The 21,669-nt window shown below is 37.2% G+C and overlaps 1 protein-coding gene across 1 annotated transcript in view; it reads right to left on the bottom strand.

Annotated features, from left to right (window-relative positions):
- The window catches only part of Tpst (tyrosylprotein sulfotransferase), a 129,439-nt gene that overhangs the window by 67,068 nt on the left and 40,702 nt on the right, over positions 1-21,669 (bottom strand). Inside the window, exon 3 of the mRNA XM_034326017.2 lies at positions 8,319-8,373. The gene's annotated coding sequence lies outside the window, so the exon portion shown is untranslated. The remainder of the gene's footprint in view (positions 1-8,318; positions 8,374-21,669) is intronic.

Below are 21,669 nucleotides of genomic sequence, written 5' to 3'. Positions count from 1 at the left end.
GTAATGATCGGGACCGGTTGGATAATAATGAAATTCCCAAAATTACGGGTACCCGAACAAATTTATGTGCGGGATAAATTTTCAAAACCCTGCTCGAACCCAATAAAAAATTGCCGATCCGAATTTTCAGATACTCGAACACCCCCAGTTTAACCCTCTGACCTCTATAAGATTGAAATAATTTTTTTGGTAAGTCTGAAAGAAGGGTTAACATTGATTGTTTTGTTTGTTCATTTCGAAGTTTCGAGTTGAAAATACCGAGTATGGTTTCACGTTCCCGCGAATCACAAAAGGTTCACAGAGAAGAAGTAAACGTTGAATCGGAGGACCAAGAAAATAGGGTGCAGGGTAGATTTTTCCATAAAGGCAGAGGGATGTCTGAGTGCGCGCCTACTTAATCGCCATTGTGAGATTGCTCGAGCACGCTTCACCACGAGGATCCCTCTCTATCTAAGGGTTGAAAGATACCCTCGTCGGCTTCTGGACATTTTGCAACCCTTTGTGATACGGTGACCTTTCTTCCGAGGGCCGAGAGAGAAACAATGCACCGTTAAAGGTACCAGAAAAAAAAGAATTGTGGATTGTTTTACGGTGAATCCGGCCACGGAATATTTGCACCCTTTAGTAAGACAATCCCGTGAAATAATATTCTTAAAAACGATTCCCCACCCTCGATTCAACCCTTTAACAAGAAAGCTACTTAGGTGTTTTCTTTTATCTTAAAAGTGAATTATTTTTTAACTAATTCTAAAATGTGTGAAAATTACGAATATTTTTAGTTTTACGAACATTTTTCATGGTGAGTATAAATAACTAGTTAGTAACTAAATAATTACTCAAAATGTAACTAGGAACTATCAATACTTGAAAGTATCTAAATTCCCCTAACACTAATCACAAGCATACTCGACATAAACATCGAAAGGGTTAAATTTAATTTATTCTCAACTCAAAGTTCTATACAAAAGATGAAAACTTTTTTTTACTTAACCGGAAGAAATACAAATTTTTCTATTAATTAAGACTTCGATCAAACTTTAACACCCGGTTTGACTCGATCGAAGATTCTTCCTTAGGGCGGCAGTTTAATTATGAGAAAAACGGGCGCGATTTCAAAGCAGAACTTGAAGGATGGTTCAATCGCAAATTGCTTAACCACTTTACGAAATAAGAAAGTTCCCCTTGGTTCCGTTTCTTTCAGCGAGTCAGTCTCGAGAATTTTTCCAAAGTGGACAGTACGAATAAAGAACTTTGGACCTCTTTGACCGAACTCTTTGAAACATCCTGAAAAATATTCGGTTTAATCTTCTTTAATGAGAAAGCTGATTCCCGAGAAGCAACTTCGAGGAACGCGTGTTCTCTCGAGAGAGCTTTTCATCCTTCGCAATTCTGACTTCGATTTACTTATATAAATTCATAATTTTTTAGTGAATATACATTAACATAACTTGCAATATATCTGTATAGAAAGGCGGTATGAATGCAGAAAAATTAAATTGAAAAATATAGCAAGGATAAATAGATTAATATTTCCAATTGAATTAATTACCAAGACATCAGGATACCTAACGTGGGAGTCATCCAGGAGTGGATTAAAATTTCATAGCCCCGGTGTAAAACCTTCGAGGATCTCCTTGGTTGATAAAATAGGTTCAAAAATGAAAATTATTGAAATTTATTTCAAATAAAATTGAATAAAATTTTCTTCCTTTCTCTGAAAGCAAGAGACATGATTGCTTTGAAATTTTCATCTTCTAGCCTGGTAGATTCATTGGTAACCGGGAAACTCGTGCAAAATTCACAAAGCCAATCGACTTTTATCCGAACCGGTGGATTTACGAGCGCAACGAAATAATAGGCGAACAAATGGTGCGCCAGGGAGATTGCCACGAGTTCCCGGAAATAATCCTTTACTTTTTCATTTTCCATGCTCATAAAGGAAGAAAAGCGGCAGCGTAAGGGGGATAACGCAAGACAAAAGAGAAATACTCCGGATGGAAAGGCACCGAGAATTTTACATGCTTCTTCTTCTTCTCGTTTCTCCGAGTGGAATAAAAAGTTTTCTAACAGAAAGAGTGAAAAGAAAAAAAAATGGAAAGTTAAAAAGTATTCGCGATTCTGGGTGCCTCACTGATTTCCCTTGAGAGTGTAATGCACCCTCGCATCATCTCTCATGTATATCGTTCGTTTGCGATTCTTATTACGATCGGAATTATTAAGATACCTATGAGATCAGCGATGAAAATGTAATTAACAATATTTTGTATTTAATTCGAAGAAGAACAAGTGGACAAAAGTTTCAATTTCAGAAAATTCTTCGCAATCAACTCGTTGAATGAATTAGCCTTCCAATTAACGCTTGAATTGCAATTAACACATTGAAGCTGTTGAAATCCAGAGCTGGGTGAAATTTAGAGAAAAAAATATTTAAAACACTAACTGCTACAAAATTCAAAATAATATTTTAAATACAAATTTCAGCAAATAAAATATTTTATTTTACACACCAAATTGTTAAAATAAAATTACTTTATTTAATGAAATTTCACTTCCTGTTTAAAATATTATTTTATTTGAATTTTATGACATTTAATATTTCGTTTAAATAAAAAAATTGTTCTACGTTGTTCCTTTTTTGAAACTATTAAAATTGTGTCACAAATATTTTTCACGTTTAATAACAAAACGAAAAAGACACCCGAAGGTGATGAATTATTATAGAAAATAAAATGTCATCCACGTAATTAAAGTGTTAATCTCCGATATAATTGAATTAATCACTCATATAATCAACTCTACAGTCAATTCAAGCTATCAAATTCGTTCGTCTTCGCTGAAATTAACTCTTCATACGTTCTCGTTTCCAATACTCGAAGCTTAATGCACTGTGGATCACTCCAAATTGTTCGTACGTTCGTTAAAACGATCTCGAATTAAATCCTCGACGTCTCGAAACGGACTGACAGCTAAGGGTCGTTGATTTCCGGGTAGAATCTTCTTCTCTGATAGAAAGCTCGATACAATTAGAGGGCGCTCATTATTTGTCGAACGACTTAAAGGCTCCAATTACCGCTAACAAACTCGATCAGCAATTCCGTAAAACGTCGCTCGGCTGGAATTACTTTCTCGATGGAAGAAGAACCGAAGCAACGAACGGTCGATGATTCGAGCGTGGAATTCTTGAAAACGAACAACCCAATGGTCCCTCGAAACGAAACCGAGGGAAAGGGAGGGCCATAAACAATGGATGCGGGCAAACAACCACCCTATTATTTCCAGGTGATCGATCTTCTTTCACGGAGTTTCGAGCTAACCGATAAAGACCTCTTGCAAGATATTCCATTTTTAACTATTTCATTTGACCGTCCTGAGGCGTCGCCCTCGTGGAACACCCCTATTGCTTGTGAAAAGTTCTATCAGTTTTAGATAACAATAGATTTGTCTTTTAAATATAGACAATTTATTTTAAAACGCAAACAATAATTTGACAATTTTTAAAAATATATAAACTGGGGGTTAATTCAACTCCACATGGTTTGTGCAAAGCTACAGAAAACGACAGAACTTTTGCACCCAGCCAAGAATATACCTTTCCTGAACCCTTGAATATTCCACATTTTTTTGAGGTTTCAATAAAATTCATATCCAGGAAAATACACGAATGAAACAAGACACACTGACGAGACAATCAGCAACCTAGAACCCCTAAAGGTAACCATGGGTGGGCAGTGAACCGTTTGGGCGTCCCTTTTGTGTTCTCTTAATCATCGTCCGTGTTTCTTTGACTCTTCCTAGCCGCGAGGCTTTCCGTTTCGACTCCGTTAAGTTCCGCCCATGGAACAATAGGACGTGTCGTCGAAAGTTATTTCAACTAGTGTTCCTCCGCTTCAACGCGAGTTTTCCAGCTGGCTCGCGGCGATAATAACGCGTTACAATGCGAGCTACGGTGTTTAACGTGATGAGAAAAACTCGTCCACGTGAATCAACGTTGTTCTCGGTAATCGCGTCCATGGAAGATTGAGTGTATGGCTGGTCGCTAACAAGCGCCAATTTCATTTAAAACATTACCGAGTATAAAGTGTTCGGCTCGGGTCGGCTTTGCATAATTCGAATCAAGTCAGATTCTCAAAAGTATACAGGGTGTTCGACAAGAGGTGGGCAAAATTTTAAGGGGTGATTCTAGGGATCAAAATAAGACGAAAATCAAGAATAACGAAATAGCGTTTGCGTTTGCGGCTTTTAGATACGCAGAAACCCAACTCGAACAATGCGGACGAAATTTTAGATTTTTCATATCTACACTTTCCCAACACACATTGCGAAAAATATATCCGTATATACTTATGATAATAAGAAATGTTTTCTGTCCCGTCCTGACGCGACGATTGCATTAAGACGCTACACGCTTTATTACCCTGTATTATAAAAACAAACGTCGAGTGAAATGAAGCTAAAAAATGAATCGTCGAAGGATCAGGGAAAAGATAGAACGCGGGGGAGTTGCTTCAAACGGATGAGACTTCCGGTTCGCTCGGGGGCGTGGAAATGATTATTCAAGCAGGTACGAACTCTCGTAACGAGTAAAAAGAAAGAACGCGAGTCAAACGCGAGGGAAAACGGGAGGAGGTAAAAGCGAACCGGCAGATATTAAAAGCTGTTGGTCGCGAATAAATTCCTCGTAATTAAACGGTAGCCGCGTCGTTCATTCGGAAGCTGGAAGACCAAGGGATGGAAAAAAGAAAATGCTTTAATTAATTATGATACCGAGCAGGCGGTTGAAGAACGGGGCGAAAAGCAAAGTATAATAAAGGCAGATTCATTCGATTCCGTCTAAGAGTATCGCGAAAGACAATAAAAGGAGAAGAACAGAGCGAAATGGGAACGCTACAAGTGCCTTTCATCGGGACTACCTCTGTACCAGAGGATTAGGGGACTTGCTGAAGAAAGAATAAGAATTGAGAAAAAGTACTGAATGAAAGGGGAACAAAAAAAAGAAAGAAAGAAAGACAAACGAAGAAAAGAAATGTCTTTCAGTTGTTCTGCTCGAGGACAGGGATGAAAGAGAAGGAACAAGAACGAGAGAGGATCCGTGTGTCATGACTATTTTCCATCTTCTCGTCGTGTGCTGGCTTGGCGAAATTGCTGTCTTTCGAGAATAGAAACTCGCTGATAGCAATACCTACAGCATAAGAAATACTCGGTACAGATGGTCAAGGAATTGGAAACGAAAGCTATTTCTTCTTTAGCAAACCACCTGGAGGAATCTTATCTTCTTTTTAATATAGGTTTTACTCAGGGTCGGTTTTATCATTAGGCAGAACATGCAAGTGCCTTGGACACCTTAGAGGTATTTGCCATTATCTATTATTTATTTGTCACTAAATTCATTAGATTCGATTTTGAAATTTAATTAAATAAGAATGGTGAAGATCCAAGCCCACGTTCGCATAACCAACGCTCATTTTTCACAGTGAATGGTACAGAATAATTTCCACGCTACTCTTTCCCAACAAAAGCTTACTGCATATAGAAAAGGATATTATTAATAATATTATTAGGTGAGCTAAACGCATTAACCGTTTTAAACCCCTTACTCAATGTAGACAGAACGTGATCCTGATGCTTGCGCTTGCATTTTAAATTTTCTAATAAAATTTATTATTTATTACTTTCATAGGTTTCGTTAGAAGAGCTAACAATCTGCTAACATTCGATATGTATTTACTTTGTTCAATGGCATTAAGGAAGGAGAAAAATCAACGGGAAACAAGTACGCGAACGATGAGTCGTCGAATCGTGGACAGAATTTCTATATTTCCATCGTGCTCGTAACTATAATTTTACGGTCGCTCGGTTCATCGTGGATTTATCGTATTTTCAATCGAGAATTGAATAGAAAACGGGAATGCACGAGTACCGATGATGGCGGTGGTTGGCCACGGTTGCATCGGAAGAGAATAAAGTTCGTCCGAAAATTTCCCGTGAAACTAGCAACCTCGTCGCAATAAGTCACCCGGATTTTTCGATGCAAATTTTTAAACGGGATAATAAATATCCCCAAGGCGACTACGTGACTGGTGTACTAAACGAGCTGCCGTTCATCCTTCAACCGATCTTGTCGTTCCTTTTTATATATTTTTTTTTTCTTTTTTCCTCATTTCATTTTTTCGCTGCTTCTTCGATCAAGAATTTCTTGTAAAAATAAAGTAAAATGCATCAATTTTTTAGCTGATCGAGTGAAAAACGCCTTTGGGTGTTAAAGGATTAATCCGAAGTCTTTAGAGTAAACTTGATGGCGGACCATGGAGAGAGACTTTTACGGTTTTCCTTCGCCTCGATTTTAGCGCCCAGTATTTTTCTTCCATCAAGCTGAAAATTATTTAAACACTCGTTGGATGAACTCTGACCCGGTCAGAGTTCAACTCACGTTCGAGTATAATTATTTTTCATAAGTTTCTTCGAATCGATACAATTGGAAGTTGATCGAAAGTTTTATCGTACAGATTTCATTGCTTTTCCTCGGGATTTCTAGCAACAGTTCCCACGGTTCAAAAAGGCAACAACGGATTTCGTAGTTCTCGAGGGGGAGGTGAATTAAATTAACTACCCCCTTCGAACTTGGTCGCACGACCTAACCGCTTCTCAAACTTTTATACCGTATTTTTTCTTCCTTGCCCCATCGTGTTCTTGTTTTTTTTCTCTTCTTTTTTTTCTTTCCTCCTTTTGTCGTCTCTCGACCAGAATAACGAACAGAATGTTAATCCAAAAATTGTCGATCTCGACACCCTTCTTTTCTTTGCCTTTCCCTCGACGTGACCTCTCTCCCGTCAGCTTTATTTCTTCGCCGAGAAATCCTCGATGATTTTCTTTTCCACGAACGATTGGACCCTGGATTCTTACTACTTCTTTACCTGCTGAATATTCGATTGAAATTCGCGTAACTCGTAATACTTCTTTCGTTCTGTCGTGGTTTTTGTGATCACGGGACGGTCGTTACTATTCACGACACCGGCGACTCGAATTGATTATTTCATTTTTCTTTTATATCTAGGTAGAGTTATTATTTATACATATTAGAATTTTTCGTTGTTACAGATGTTGATTAAATTTTTTGATAACTTTTTTCTATACATAAATTTTATATGGAATTCGATCTCCAGCTTCCTTTCAATTTTCTTGCTTTAATTGATATATTTTTCTATGTTACATTTCGTATTTTTATGAAATTAGAGAAATTTAAGGTGGAATGAATTTTGCAGAGAATTCGAGGGAATACAAACTCGAGCTTCCGTTATTGAAATACTTTTTTAATTACTTTTCATTCTTTATCAAATCAAAGAAACTTTAAATGAAAGAATTTTGCATAAAATTCAAGCCTTTGTGAATTTTTTTCTCTTTAATTAAAACACTTTTCTAATTTCTTTTTTATACTCAAAGACAGTTGCGTAAGCATAATTGTCCGATGGGAGGGAATGAAAAAAATTCTTTTCGTATGTCATTAGTACCGTATAATTTTCTTCGTTTCAAAATATAAAAATTTCAGAATTTCAAAATTGTAAAGTTCTAAAATTCTCTTCAACATTTTTTAAAATTCAATTTCGTAACAGGAGGTTTAACTATCCAAAGCAAAAACTTATTATCCATTCGTTTCTCCTTCTAATTCATTTTTACTCTTCCTTCTATTTGAACTTCTGTTATCATTCTCTTCTCTAAATGTTTGCTCCTTAAATATTTTTATGCTTGAACGTTACTTTTACAACTACTGAACGAAAACTTTAATCGCATTCTTTTTCTTGAATTTTTACTTTCCATTCCATCTGAAACTACTCGGCTGGTATTTTCATGAACCTCTCTTTACCCTTTCAAAATTTCATCATCGTTAAGTATCAAGCAAGGAAAAAATAATTCGAATACGCTTACTGTTTCGTTGCTTTTCTATTGTCTTGTTTCAACGCGAATCGGGTTCGCTAAGGAACGTCTTTCTTATCTTCTTTCTCCTACGTCGCTGCGTTTCAAGCTAATCTCAACCCTTTATCTTTTAATTGCGCGAATCGTGCAATGAATCTTAATTACGTTGGTCAACTATTTAATCGTTAGATTTTCTCCAGACTTCACGATCTCCCCGTCCTTTTCTATTATTTCACGAATAAGGATTTTCGTTAAATGCAATCTTTTTTAATAATTTATCTACCGACTCGAACATTTTTGTTCCACCCGACCGAACCCGAACAATTGCTACCCGATTAGATATTTTCGGTTTCTCGCACTACAAATTTTGTCTCATTCGTTATGTTTATAAGTTTTTCTTTTTCTCTTACCTTTCTCGTTGCGCACCGTTGAATTATCAAATACCGCGCACTTCGGTGGAATTCACTGAAACGAAATAAAAAAAATTCAAGAGAAATTTCCGAGCGAAAGATCAGAAAATCCAGCGCGTAGAGAAAGCACACAGAAGAGGGAAGACTTCTTTTATTCGGTCCAAGGGGGGCAGGAAAATTTAATTGGCCCGCGGAGAGAGCGTTTCACGAGAAGACAGCTCGTGTCGGCGTTTAAAAGTTTCACCGTCGCGCGGCCAAGAACGTCGACGCTTTAATTCCACGAAAATCGTCCGCAAAAAGGAAACGTGAGAGGTGAGAAAACGAGCGTGTTCAAGGAACCAACGACGACAGACTTATTTTCTATTGGACACTTTGTCTAGCTTGATAAAACGAGAGAAGAACGACTGACGAATTTCAAACACAGTACAATATATCCCGGTTTTAATTATTAAATTTTGCAAATTTTAATTGCAATTTTAATTAAAACAGGAACACGCATATAAGTGTTTGTCATTAATGCAAGAAATAAATGAATCCGCTGACTTCGATTATTATTGATGTAACTTTGACTTTGACCTTCTTTTGGGGTGAGTGATTTTGAAATTTTTAGGATCTAGAATTTGAAAATTCTCAAATTTTAGAATTTTAGAAATTTGGAATATTAGAAGTTAGAAATTTTTAGGGTCTGGGATTCTTGATGTGTGGAATTTAGAAAGTCTAAAATTATGCAGTTTCGAAACTGGGATTTTGTAATTTAAAAATTCTATAATTCTCATTTTAGACAATTCCATCTTGGACTAATAAAATTTTCAATTACATTTACATGGCAATCAACCTATTCGCAGTTATATCTTCTAATTATCTAATTTTTTAATTGTAATACTGGTACATAATTTTTGATCAAACTTTGGAACCAAGTTCAATCTCCCCTCAGGACAATCGATCGACCAAGGACAAATGACAGCTCCTTGGATACCGGACACTCCAAATATCTCGTGTTTGTCCAGGAGGCAATGGTTAGGTTTACATTAGGGCCACTTCCGCCCAATTGATTAGTCTCAATCGGTTTAGTCGGCTCTTGGCCGCTCCCAAAGACCGCTTTTATCGATCCCTAGCGTTCTTGTACTCCTCTATGGGGTCCCATTCGAACACGGAAATTAAGGCAATTTCTATTTCACTCAATAATTTAATACACACTAATTGGTGTAATGGATACACAAATTTTCAATAATTGATGGAGTTTCAGGAAATCAGAGGTCCTCAGGAAAAATCACGATGCCACAGTTGCCCAGTTCTGTCCTTCGTTATATGTAGGAAGTCTGGAGAAGAATGAGAATTTTAATCTTTTATTCTGAAAGGAACACAGTTTCGATCCAAGCGAGAAATTCGTACATTTTTTTAAAAACATCTGTTCCCGACAGGAACACGTTAAAATGTGCAAGAAAATTTCTCTCAAGAACTCTGTTAGCATATTAACGAGACGGGATATCGTCGAAGCACTATTTGTACGTGAAACTTCGAAGCTCGATCTCGGGATGCGCGTGAAGCGCACGATAGCAGCTACGAAAATTAATTACCCCGTTCGATGTTCCTATCCCTCGCAGTCTGCTGCAGTGCATGTTAATTACAATAACACCGCTTATGAATTAACGCTCGCCATCGATCTTGTCGTTTTCCACGAACATTCCCTTTATCAGTCATCATCCATTTACCTTTTATAATATAAACGTTGCATAATCGTACAATAATTATTTTAACAAAAATTATTTTATCTACGTTCGAATATGAAATTAAATAAATTAATATAAAATTCAGCTTCTGTCACACGTGTTAGCCGAAAGGACCCTTATAATTTCGACGAGCCGTGCCTCTTTTTGGCCGACGTTTATTCGCGAAAGAATATTTTTAGCTGGCAGAGAGGGCAACTATGACGGGCAGCCGCTAGCCCGCTCGACATTCTACCGGTTAATAACCCCTTCTTCAACGTTTCCCCTCGCTCGTGCGTTCTTCTCTTCTCAACGATGCTGCCCCTGTTCCCTGCACGGATTTTCCGTCCACCAAGGCACACGTAAAAACGCGGAACACGTAAGCCCGTCCCAACGAGGATGCCTCCCGGATCGGCCCTTTTACGGCCAGACCAGCTGCGGATCATCGGTAACCGAGAAGCTCGATGAATCGCGATACTATTCCGTTCAGCGATTCGCAGTCGTTCGAATAGGTGGATCAATGGGGGTTTTGGTAAAAAGATTCTTCAATTATACAACAATTTACCTCTGTCGCTCGAATAATGAATTAATTTTATTGCTTCTAATTAATAGAGATAAAATGATAAGAATTAAAGAAGATAAACTGAGATGCTAAGGTGCTTCTCCATTGATCCCCGATCGTTTAGTAAAATACCCCATAATTTGGATGTTCCGTTAAAGTAACGTGCCTTCAATGTTCCCAGAAGGGACTTTCCAAGACTTTAAAGCTTTCAAAGAAAACTTTCGAAATTCGCGGTGAAACGAATCGAAAAGCTACCGAGGAAGGAAGAGAGCTACCTCGAACGAGATGAAACCAGAATTGGGGGTTAAAAGCAAAGGGACGGCGATCCTTTTCCACGGCCCATCTAATCACGTTAATGGAATCTTAATGTCGCGACTCTTACTCTTTCGAAGTGTGTAAAAAACTTCCATAAAAGGAGGCCAAACAAAAGGTCTCCCTGTCGCTATGGAAAATTAAGGAACAATGACGTGGGAGGGCGAGGAGGAAAGTGAAAAAAGAGATAATAAAATCTAAACGAACCAGAACAGTTTTTTCTTCCTTCTTTTTCCATCGATACTCGACTCTCTTTCAGCCGTTATCGATCCAGATTTAACCCATTTCCACTGGGTCACTGATTTACGCTGATTCTTTATTCGTGATCGAAATGCAAATTACTTTTTCATTGATCTGTACTGTGTAGAATGTAAAACGCGATGAAACTGGAAATCATTATTTTAAATAAAGTCGGTGATCAAATTATTATAAGCATGTATTCGGGTACCCAATCATTCGGGTTCGGGTAGAATCGAGAATTTTTTTCGAATTCAAACAGAATTCCGAAAGTTAATCCAACACATAAGTCTCTTCGAGTACTTGTAATTTCAAGATAAAAGATAGCTACTTATATATTTCTTTTAATTGTAGAAAATCTCAAATTGTTGTCATATGTTATTAAAAATATAATAATATCTTTGTATTAAACAAATTATCACTACAAATGTATTTTCAAATGAATGGTAATTTCGAAACGTTCATAATAATTTCATTATCCAGTGTAGTTAACACCATCTATTTTGTATGGCTCGATAGAATCGTAATAAAATCGTAAGTATAAAAAAAAAGGCATGGATTGTAGATTGTGGTACAAATGGGTACGAAAATCGACTAACCGAACGAGTTTTCGACGACAAAGCTTTTCCATCGTTCGCTCTCGATCTTAGCACCCCTGTTTTGTCCCGGAACAATAGAACCAGGAGCAACCCTGCTCCTCTCATGCATAATGTATTCATTCGACGGGCGTCACCGGCCGCGATAAAGCCGTATCATTGTTTACGAATCATTGAATCGACTGAATGAAATTACACCGATACCACCGACTACCACGGAAACTTTCGATCAACGTGTGTCGCGACGACCACTTTGTCCTATCGTTCCATCCGGGGTAGTACTAGCGTTATTTACTGTCGCATTTGTCTGCCATTTTAGCAAATTCTCCTAAACATACGTGATCGTTCAGAAAAAATAAAACGTTCCTTCTATAAAATTAGATCAGCTGTTATAAAATAGCGATACACTTTCTTTAAATGATTCTTTATTAAAGAATTTCACTATATTCTCTTCTAATTTTCATTTAAAAATTAATGATTTAATTAATATTATGTGATTATATTATTTTTATTTCTTTAATCCTCAAACAGGGTTAAGTATAATATTAATGATACTTAATTAATATCAGAAGAATAATGTAAAATTTAGGAAGCAAAAATGATATGAAATATAAAATTAAATGAAAACTGGGGCTCTCTCTATGATACGCTATCCGAGGGTTAATAATGTGTTTGTTTTAAAAAATAATTAAAGATAACAAGATTCTACATAAATCGAGAACTAACTGTATTGCCGTCTAATTTATTTGTTAAAAAAAGAAATTAACGAAGCACGATTGATGCGACCAGTACGATTTTGTCAACTCCTCTCTATTTGGTATTCTTCGAAGGAACTGTCGAGCGTCTAGGGGAAAAGCAACTTTTAAACTAGTCTAGTCTAGTTCCAAGCGTTCCAAGAAACCAAGTGCTGGAAAGTTTTCGATTCAGAGATCCGAGGAATCTGAGCTCGTGGCTCTGATCGTACTACATTCAGTCCTTGTTGCATAGAATTAGAAATCCAGCTACCGTTTTCTAGCTGTTTAGAATATTTCATCTAGAAAAGTGTAGACGTATCTTACACGCCATCCGTGATTTTCTCGCTATTTCAGTGCCGTATCCAGGATCGGATTAAAATTTCTAGAGCTATAAAACATTTGAGAATCCCTCTTGGTTGATAAACTTGGTATAGAAATTCAAATTTATTCTAACTAAAATTAAATATCATTTAATCCGAAAAAGAAGCAACAGTAAAAATATTTAATTTATATATTTTCTGATATATTAAATGGAAGGTTCAGAAATAAACTCCCCAGGAAAATGGGACCCCGGTGCTGTGACCCTTTGATCCGCTCCTGGTCGTACTAGGTAAAACAGTTAATTATGTTAAAACGTTTCTTCGTGATATTCCGCAGTGTTTAACATCTGTTAAGTCAATGCTGTAATTTATCATTCTTTTTATCATTCTCGAGGTTTCAGCCGAAAGAGGGGAAGAAAGTAAATTAGTTGCGTTTGAGGAAAGAGAAAAACATCCACGAAGTTTCTTTTCAATTCCGAGGCAAGGAAAGATTGGTCACGAAATCCAAGATCATTCGTTTCTTACGGAACACCGTTTCAAAGTTTCGGTCTTCTTTGCCATTCTCTTAACCTTTAGCAGCTCGACGGATCTTCTCCCTCGCTTCTTGCACAATTGTGACCTCCACGAACGTGCACTTTTAACGCGAAGAATCTGTCGGATTGCAGGGATTCGATTGAAAGAGCAGGATAAATTACTAAGTGTTATAACGAAAAGATTTAACCCTTTGATGTACTCAGTTATTTCTTTTAATTTGGGATTATATTGTTACGGTTGTAACAACGTATGCAGCATAGTTGACTGTAGAGATATGAAAAGAAGAGACATAAGAAGAATCCACTTTCATTTGCAAAATTAACGTCTCCATGATGCACGGGCTACTCAACGCCCGGAACTAACTTTGAATTAATTGTAATTGCACGGGTCGTAGTCATCCGGTGATTTACCTTGCGAAGAGCCGGTAGAAACATTTCGCAAATTTCGTGAATTCAGCAAAGCGATTAATTTAAGACACATGAAATTCAGAGTGACCCCTTTTGTTCCCTGTCACGCACGGTATTCATCCCTCGAAAGCAGCCAATTTGCGTTATTGTTACGTTTGTTAAGCTTCTGTGGATTTTCCTTTAATAAACGTAACCGTGATATGTATAGCACCGAGTAAAGTAGAATTCTTTAGAGAAGATTTTAGCTGAACAACTTGTATCTGTTTTAAAAAACATTTTATGGAACTTTACATCTTATTGCAAAATACATTTTTTTAGAATTTTTCAATTACAATAAAATCTACTCGAATGAAAATATATTAAAAATGTTCTTTGCCAGTTATTACATTCAAATATTAATTTTTGTGAATTAACATTTTATTACATCCATGTGTAATATAAAATAAAATATAGAATTTAGTGAATTTTTCGAGAATAGCAAGTTGGCAAACTACTTCAGCTAGTAAAGTTCGTCCTGGACGTGACCAGATCACGATGAGAAATTACTCGAACGATTACGAGGGTGCTCGTTTCTCATCTAACACCCCCCCTGCAAACCAAATGAATGCTAATTAGTTGCAATCTCTGAAGATCAAAATTCCATACAAAATGATAACGACGATCGCTTCAATTATACTTCATGAATTTTCCTACCACGATGATCACTGAAAATTTATACCACGATGTTCGTTCGAGGGGGAAAAAAAATGTTCTTGACAGGGTACACCAGATTCGTTCGTCCGGACAAAACGATAAATCACCGAGAAGTTTTCTTGTCGACGGTACCGTTGCCGTGATTTCTTTCGATTAATCAAAGACGTACACCCGACACAAGGATTACCATTAATTTCTCTCGCTTCGGCGAAACGTACCATTGCATTCATCGAATTAATCTTTGTTTCAACGAAAAACTTAGTGATCTCGAGTTCAATATTCTCGTAAGAAGCATCGAATTATAAAATCATTTCTTCTGAAATTTTAGCCCTTTTTTCTGTGTTCAAAAATTAGGTACTTAAGGGAACATTCTACTTTGACTGCAAAAATAATTTTTTAAATAATCTTTTCAATAGTTTGAAATGTTTCCTTAATAATGTCAACATAGGGTTGTATCTTAATTAATAATTAAAAGAGAACTCCAATTTCTAATTGTCTAATTTTCTAATTTTGTATTTCATATTATTTTTATTCTCTACGTTTTACACTGTTCCTTTAAAAATTGTTTGTATTATATAGGAATAGTTTAATAAATACGTTCAAAGGGTGCAGTTGCCGATTATTTATCATTAGAAAAAAAAATTGTTTAAAATAAATTAGTCTTTTCGCCGCCAAAGTAAAATGATCTCTTAAAATAAATGTACTGAGTGTTCAAGGGATTTGAACCCTTCATCAGTTTTTCTTTGCTCTCTCCAATACACAAATACAGCCCTCAACTTATGGGGGTCCCTACATTCATCACCAGAGGGATTATCCCGAAAATCCTCCCTTAATCATCTATTCGTACATATAGAATCCCTGACGTGAGTATAATTGTCCACCTGCGCCCAAACAAGGGTATGTTTCAGTTATTATCGATCTGCTTTCCTTGTCCTTATGCTTTTCCTATGTTTCAAACGCCAAACGCTCATGGGATACCGTTAGCCGGAAAGTTCCTTAATTACAGAAGGTGACACATGGCTCTTTGAGTTCCATCACTGGGGTAACTAGATACCAGCCAGGCAGTTCCTTCTCCCCATGCGTGGCCCTTTTAATATTTAAAAATCCTGAGATTCCAAAATTTCAACATTCTCAAATTTTCAAACTCTTAAATTCTAAAATTCCCAAATTCTTGAATTTTTATATCCCCAAGTTCTAAAATTCTAAAATTCTAAAATTGCGAAGTGCAAGATATCAAACACTCAACACTATTAATAAAGCTAAGTGACCAGGTCCATTAGAGAAAAAAATCTCAGTTACCCCAAAGAGTTCAATCACTGGTCAAAACCCGAATACGATTCCTCTGTCGCGAGAAAAAGCGATCGAGGGATAAATAATGCACGTGACGACAATTAAGCAAAGGGTGATTAAGCTCCCAGGGCAAATAAATCGACAAGCACAGGGCTATTAGCAGGAAGTCCAGCTCGAAGGGGCACGAAAAGTTTCAGAGACGCTAGATCCCCTTCTTTCATTTATCTTCCGGTTTTACAAGGAAAAAGGAAGTCAGGGTACAAGATTTCATCGTACAGTCTAAGCCTCTCTAACGAAATGACAGGAGATGAATAACAAATTAGGTAAAAAGGCTGAACAGCTCACTAATGAAACACTTGAGTAAATTAATTCAGTTAGAAATGAAGCTCATTAGAACGGTTTAACTTTTTCTTTGATCCAGCTTGTACTTATTAACAGGGACTTAAGCCGTATCCAAAGGGGATAAGTATGATAAGTCAGTTTCACGAGGGGTTAAGAGACACACTGATATTGCACGAGGTTGACTCCACTGTTGGCGAAACGTTGGGATACTTATCCTTTTGACACGGCTTACACTTGGAAGCCTCCACACAGTTTAATCTAGTTTGCTCATATAAATGGATTAAAGTGTTCTCAGATTCTTTTCGGAAAATCATTATGCCGGGTTTGTCTGTGATACTAAATGTTTCCTAAGTCCTGATTATCTATCAAAATATGAATCGTTCAAAGGGCAAAGTAATTAACTTCACTTTATGAATTTTTTAACAATACACTGCCAAAATACTTGATTAGCATTAAAGGTGTGCGAGAACCCGAAATATTTTTTAGAAATTTCATAATAGCACCCTTTTCAATAAATAATGGAAATTTCCGTCTTTTTCATTAATTAGAAAATTGAATTGGACTTCAAGTACAAGTCTATTAGGTATCCTTTTGAGCGAATCTCCCAGAAATCCCTGAACACACATTCGTTCCTTTTCTTTTCTTTCTTTTACTACTTTCTTGGACAGCAAGAGCTTTTATATGGCGCGATACATCGTTTGGTTCAGCAAAGGTACAACGTGACAGAAAGAACTCTCGCAGGTATGCCGGAAACTGCTACTTTGCGGGTCAAAGAAACGTTTGTTCCTGAGTCCTGCGGTGGACGTCGAACCATTCGACCCGCCATACTGCTCTCCACGGACTCTGTTTTACAGAGGAGAACGTGGTTTTACAACCTCCTAAGAATGGGAGTGCGCCCTGTGCATCACGATAACGTGCAGGATAACGAAAAGTAATGGAACTACTGCACCATATCTCGTGAAAGAATCATATGATATGTAATGTATTTCATCTTGTCTCTCTCTATTAATAAATTAACAGCTGATTGGAAATATTAACCCTCAACTTAAAAAAATGTATATTATCAACAATGCACGCAGAAAAGTAGATATTGTATAGAATGCCTGGCGTTTTGGGACAAAGTATAAAACGATTAATATTTCACACATTTCTGAGGCATCCTAACAGACAAACCGACAAAATATAAAATACTCCCGCTAATGATGTTTCTAATTTCACGTTGTATTTTCTTTTTTCATTTATGCATTTTTAATGAAGGCCTTTTCATGACCCTCTTTTCAAGTTTTACTTTTTTGCGAGAAAGACAATTAAGTGCAATTCTAAATTAAATTCTTTCCTTCCTTGTTGCAACAAGTAGATTCATATTTTATTTTCCCTTATTTTCCTCAATAAGAAACTCCTATACTTTATTTTGTATTTCTTTCTTTTTCATATACGTCATTTCAATATACTTTATGTTTATTGCCCAGGAAAATTTTATATGATATTAAAATAATTCAGATATTACATACTTTATCCATAAAACGCCAAGAATTCTATATATTGTCTAGGTATTCTATACAATGCCTGCACCAAAAGTTAAATGTATGATTTTAGAAGAAACAGTCTATAATTTGGAAAATGAAAATAATATGAAATACAAAATTACATTTAAATTGGGCTTCTCTCCATGGTCCGCCGTTCGAGTGTATCGATCATCCGTATAGAAATGATATAGCAATTAAAGCGCTTAATTAGAAATTGTAAAAGATATTACAATTAACTAAGAATGTGAGGTACAATTTGAAATAACGCCAACGTTACAACAAGCAGCCGTAACAAAACGACATCGCGTATACGAAACTCGAGCAGATTGATGAAGTTCGTCAGCCTTTAATCAAAGCTGAATTTGTCGGCAAAGTTCACCAGTTGAACGAAGTAACAACACACGTTACACTGTTCACGAGAATTGCAAGAGAAAACGCAAACGCGTATAATTGTACACAGGAAACAATGGGAGGGTAACTATCTCGACGTTCGCCGGGCGAAAACAGAAGCTCAAAACGCGAGGGTGAATTTCTCGAGCGGAGAGAGAACTGTTAGGCAAATGGAAAACTTTCCGGCCAACGGTAGCTGCTTTTTGGTATCGAAGAATCGAAAACGATCGCGGGCAACTTTCCCTCCTCGCGGAAACTTCCGACAACACGCTGATTTCGAACGTAACTTAAAACGACGACTTCCTCTCGGCTCGGTGCTTCACAAATTTATGAGAAACACCGGGATCCTCGGTCGCGTGCTTTTGAAAGCGAATTTCCAGAACGAACAAGCAGATAACCGTTGTCGAGATCGTTCTTTTCGAAGAGGTACATTAAATTGTTATTTTTCACGTTTTCGTTGCGACAGATTTCAAAGCGGATATATATCGTCGGTATGCGAGAATAGTGATGAAAACCTCTGCATTGTTCAGGTCGGATCGAATACTCGCGCATCTATATTTTCGGGTACCCGATACACGGATTGGATCTCCGCGGTTCTGTTCGGATCAGATACTGGAGAACCCGAAAATTTCGGGTACCCGATATCCGAATCAAAGCGGGAATTGTATCAAGGACCGGGTAATAATCAGGCCGAGTCGGATAATGATCGAGTCGGGTCGGGTTTGGCAAGACCCGAAAAATATTTCCAAATTTTCAGGTATCCACATCTACTAACTCAAACATTTAACAGTCTCACCACGATAGTCAATGAGTTATAAATAATAATTTTCTTTTTCTAAAGAGATTCTCCGATCGAAACGCCGCGCGTAACTTCTAATAAAACTAATCCCCTGAAACCCACGTTCCAGATAGTCTACTATAAAATCTCACGTCGCCGCACTATTTTAAAGGAACAAAGGAGTTGGAAAATGATAAACTGCGAAACACGTAGACAGTACGACGATGAACTAACTCCGTTCGTGCAAAGAGGGTCGCCCTGAATTTTCGCGCCAAGAATTTTCAACCGGTGCCCTTTCTCTTCATTTGCGCTTTCATCGCGTATCGTGAATTACAGCGTCGTAACACGGCTACTGCAGCCAGCGTTGAAAGTGAAAATTACGAGGTGCGAGCTATGAGCAACGCCCTTTTGTCTCTTAAATAATGAAAATCGGTGTAATGAGAGCGTAATCGGTAACGCGGGCTGAGCCACTCGCTCCATTCGCGTCTGTTCGCCAGCTTTGAAATACAAACGCTGCGGTTAACCAGCCACATATTGGGAAACTGATGAAACCCGTTCAAGCCACACTGCTCGTACATTGGTTGATTTAATCGTACCTGATCCACGATACGACAACGATTTTTGGTTAATCAAACTGATCGTTTCGTGATCGAACGCGATCTCCAAACGGTTTACAGAGCTCTTTCAATGGAATTTCGACTATTTGAAAAGATTTGCGATTAATTTATGATTTGATTATTCAATTAATTATTTTGTGGAATAAAATTTTTTTCATTAGTATTTTAATTTTATTAGATTTTAATATTTCTTTTGTATCATACGATTTTTGTTTAAAGAATTGCTAATGTAATTTGTACAATTTTTGTGAAATATTCAATTTATTTTATTTAATAATTTTATTTTAATTTAATATCTCATGTCATGTGAGTTTCTATAATTAGTGTAATATTTTGACAAAAAATAAAAAGCATTTTGCTGATATTTGATATTATTTTAATGAAATATAAATTCAATATTTTCTTTTTAGTAAAAATTAATGAACAGATAATTCCAAAACATTTTATATGTTTTTCTTGGAACTGTAATATGATTGAAAATTTTTGAAAAAAAAAGAAAAGATGTCGATCTTTCAGCATGCAATAAAAGGTACGCAAGATCGCTTTCCCAGTGCTCTTGTTCAAAGATGAAAAGTATGTACATTGTTCAGAGCTCGACTCGACTCGCAACTTCACCGTTACGAACACCATCGATCATCAAATAGAGGATCGTAGGGAAGCATCACGACGCGTCTACGATTACAACGCGTCCAGGAAATAGGTGAAACGAGGAATACGCGTCGATGCATAAAATCCGGCTATCGTGGAGCACGTCCCGTGATGGATCCTCCGTCAAACGTTGTCGTTCGATGAGCACGGCACCGAGTGGAAATATCGACAGACCCTTGCCTGGATCTATTTCCATCCTAGCTACACTCTCGCTCAAAAATCATCATCCATTTTGATAATATAAATGATTAAAATTATAAAATACTGTGGACGAATAGAAGATACATCGTTATACGTTGGTTTTATGCTAGGTACACTTGTCTCCCCTACAACCGCGAATGCGGAAAATTATCAAGAATCTACTGTATACTGATAAAATATTGGAAAAAACCTCTCTGAAATATTTTATAAAATTTTAATGGATATCCTATAACTTTTGAACGGAAGTGTATGATACCGATAGATAATCCAGAGTGGTGGTCGGACGCATCGTGTCGAAAACGCGTTGTCCAGGTCGACGAGTGAACACGAAATGTCGGAGACCCATTCTGTCCAATTACGATGGAATTGCTCAGATAGCCGGATCGAAGAATCGATTCTCCTTTTAATGGATTTGTACTGATTTCATGAAGCTTTACAAAAACCATCGCTCTCTTTGACCTACGATTCTTTTCGAACGAATTTACCGAGGAATATTCATTCAATTCCCCATCGATCCCCTCGAGCTACAGAATGACCTTTCCCATCTTGAATCACGATGAAAGTTTAACATGAACAACTGTTTATTCAGGCCATTTTAATGAATAGCAAATCCTGATGCTCCAGAAATTAATTCCATTGTCCAGGTTTGATGGATGAAACGCAAACAGTCGAGAGCAAACTTAAGTAAAAGACAACAGAAAAATAGTATTGGATACAAAGTTAACTTGTTTCAAGTATCACAAGAATATCAGTGCAACAGTGACTTGTTAAAATTTCATACCCTGATGAACTTCTAATCATTAGACTAATGCAACCAAAGCAGTAACTCAATATAACGTGTACGTACTCCTTTCAACAGTGAATCGATATCGTGTATATTCGATAAGCTTGTCGATAAACGCGGCAACTTGGTTACACGGTGTACACATTACGCGAATTAACATGGAACAGGAACTACATATAGAGGAAAAGGGGTGTACTTGGTTCGGCCGAATACAAAGATCGATTCTAGGTCGTTAGATAACGAGCAGATAAATAGGTATTAACCTATTTCCCGTTCGTTTCGCTGATGAGATTTAAATTTCATCGGGGAATATTAGGTAATCTTCTTCCGTCGAGTTCGTTTCGAGGGAACAAGTCGAATTCGTACGAGGAGGATCATCGAGAAACGATAATCCCCCACGACCAATTACGAACAGTTTACTGCGTTTTTCCTCTCCGTCGCGTCCGAACGATCCCGGCTACGAAGATCTCGATACTGGAAATTTCATGGTGCGGATCACGTGGACCGGCTAATCGAGAATGCGAAATCCAATCAGCGTTGCAAAGCGGCTGAAAATTAGTTTCGGCTGAATATCGAAAAGCCAGTCCTTTGCCGGGCTACCGTGTACACGATGAACCGTGGAGCAGCCTTTGTTACGGATACTCGGTTTCCAGAAGACCCCGCCGATGGTTCGA

The sequence above is a fragment of the Osmia lignaria genome, chromosome 3 (genome assembly GCF_051020975.1).
Source record: "Osmia lignaria lignaria isolate PbOS001 chromosome 3, iyOsmLign1, whole genome shotgun sequence".
Taxonomy (NCBI): Eukaryota; Metazoa; Arthropoda; class Insecta; order Hymenoptera; family Megachilidae; genus Osmia; species Osmia lignaria.
Note: the sequence above shows the minus strand (reverse complement) of the source record. Positions and strands in the feature narration are given on the sequence as shown.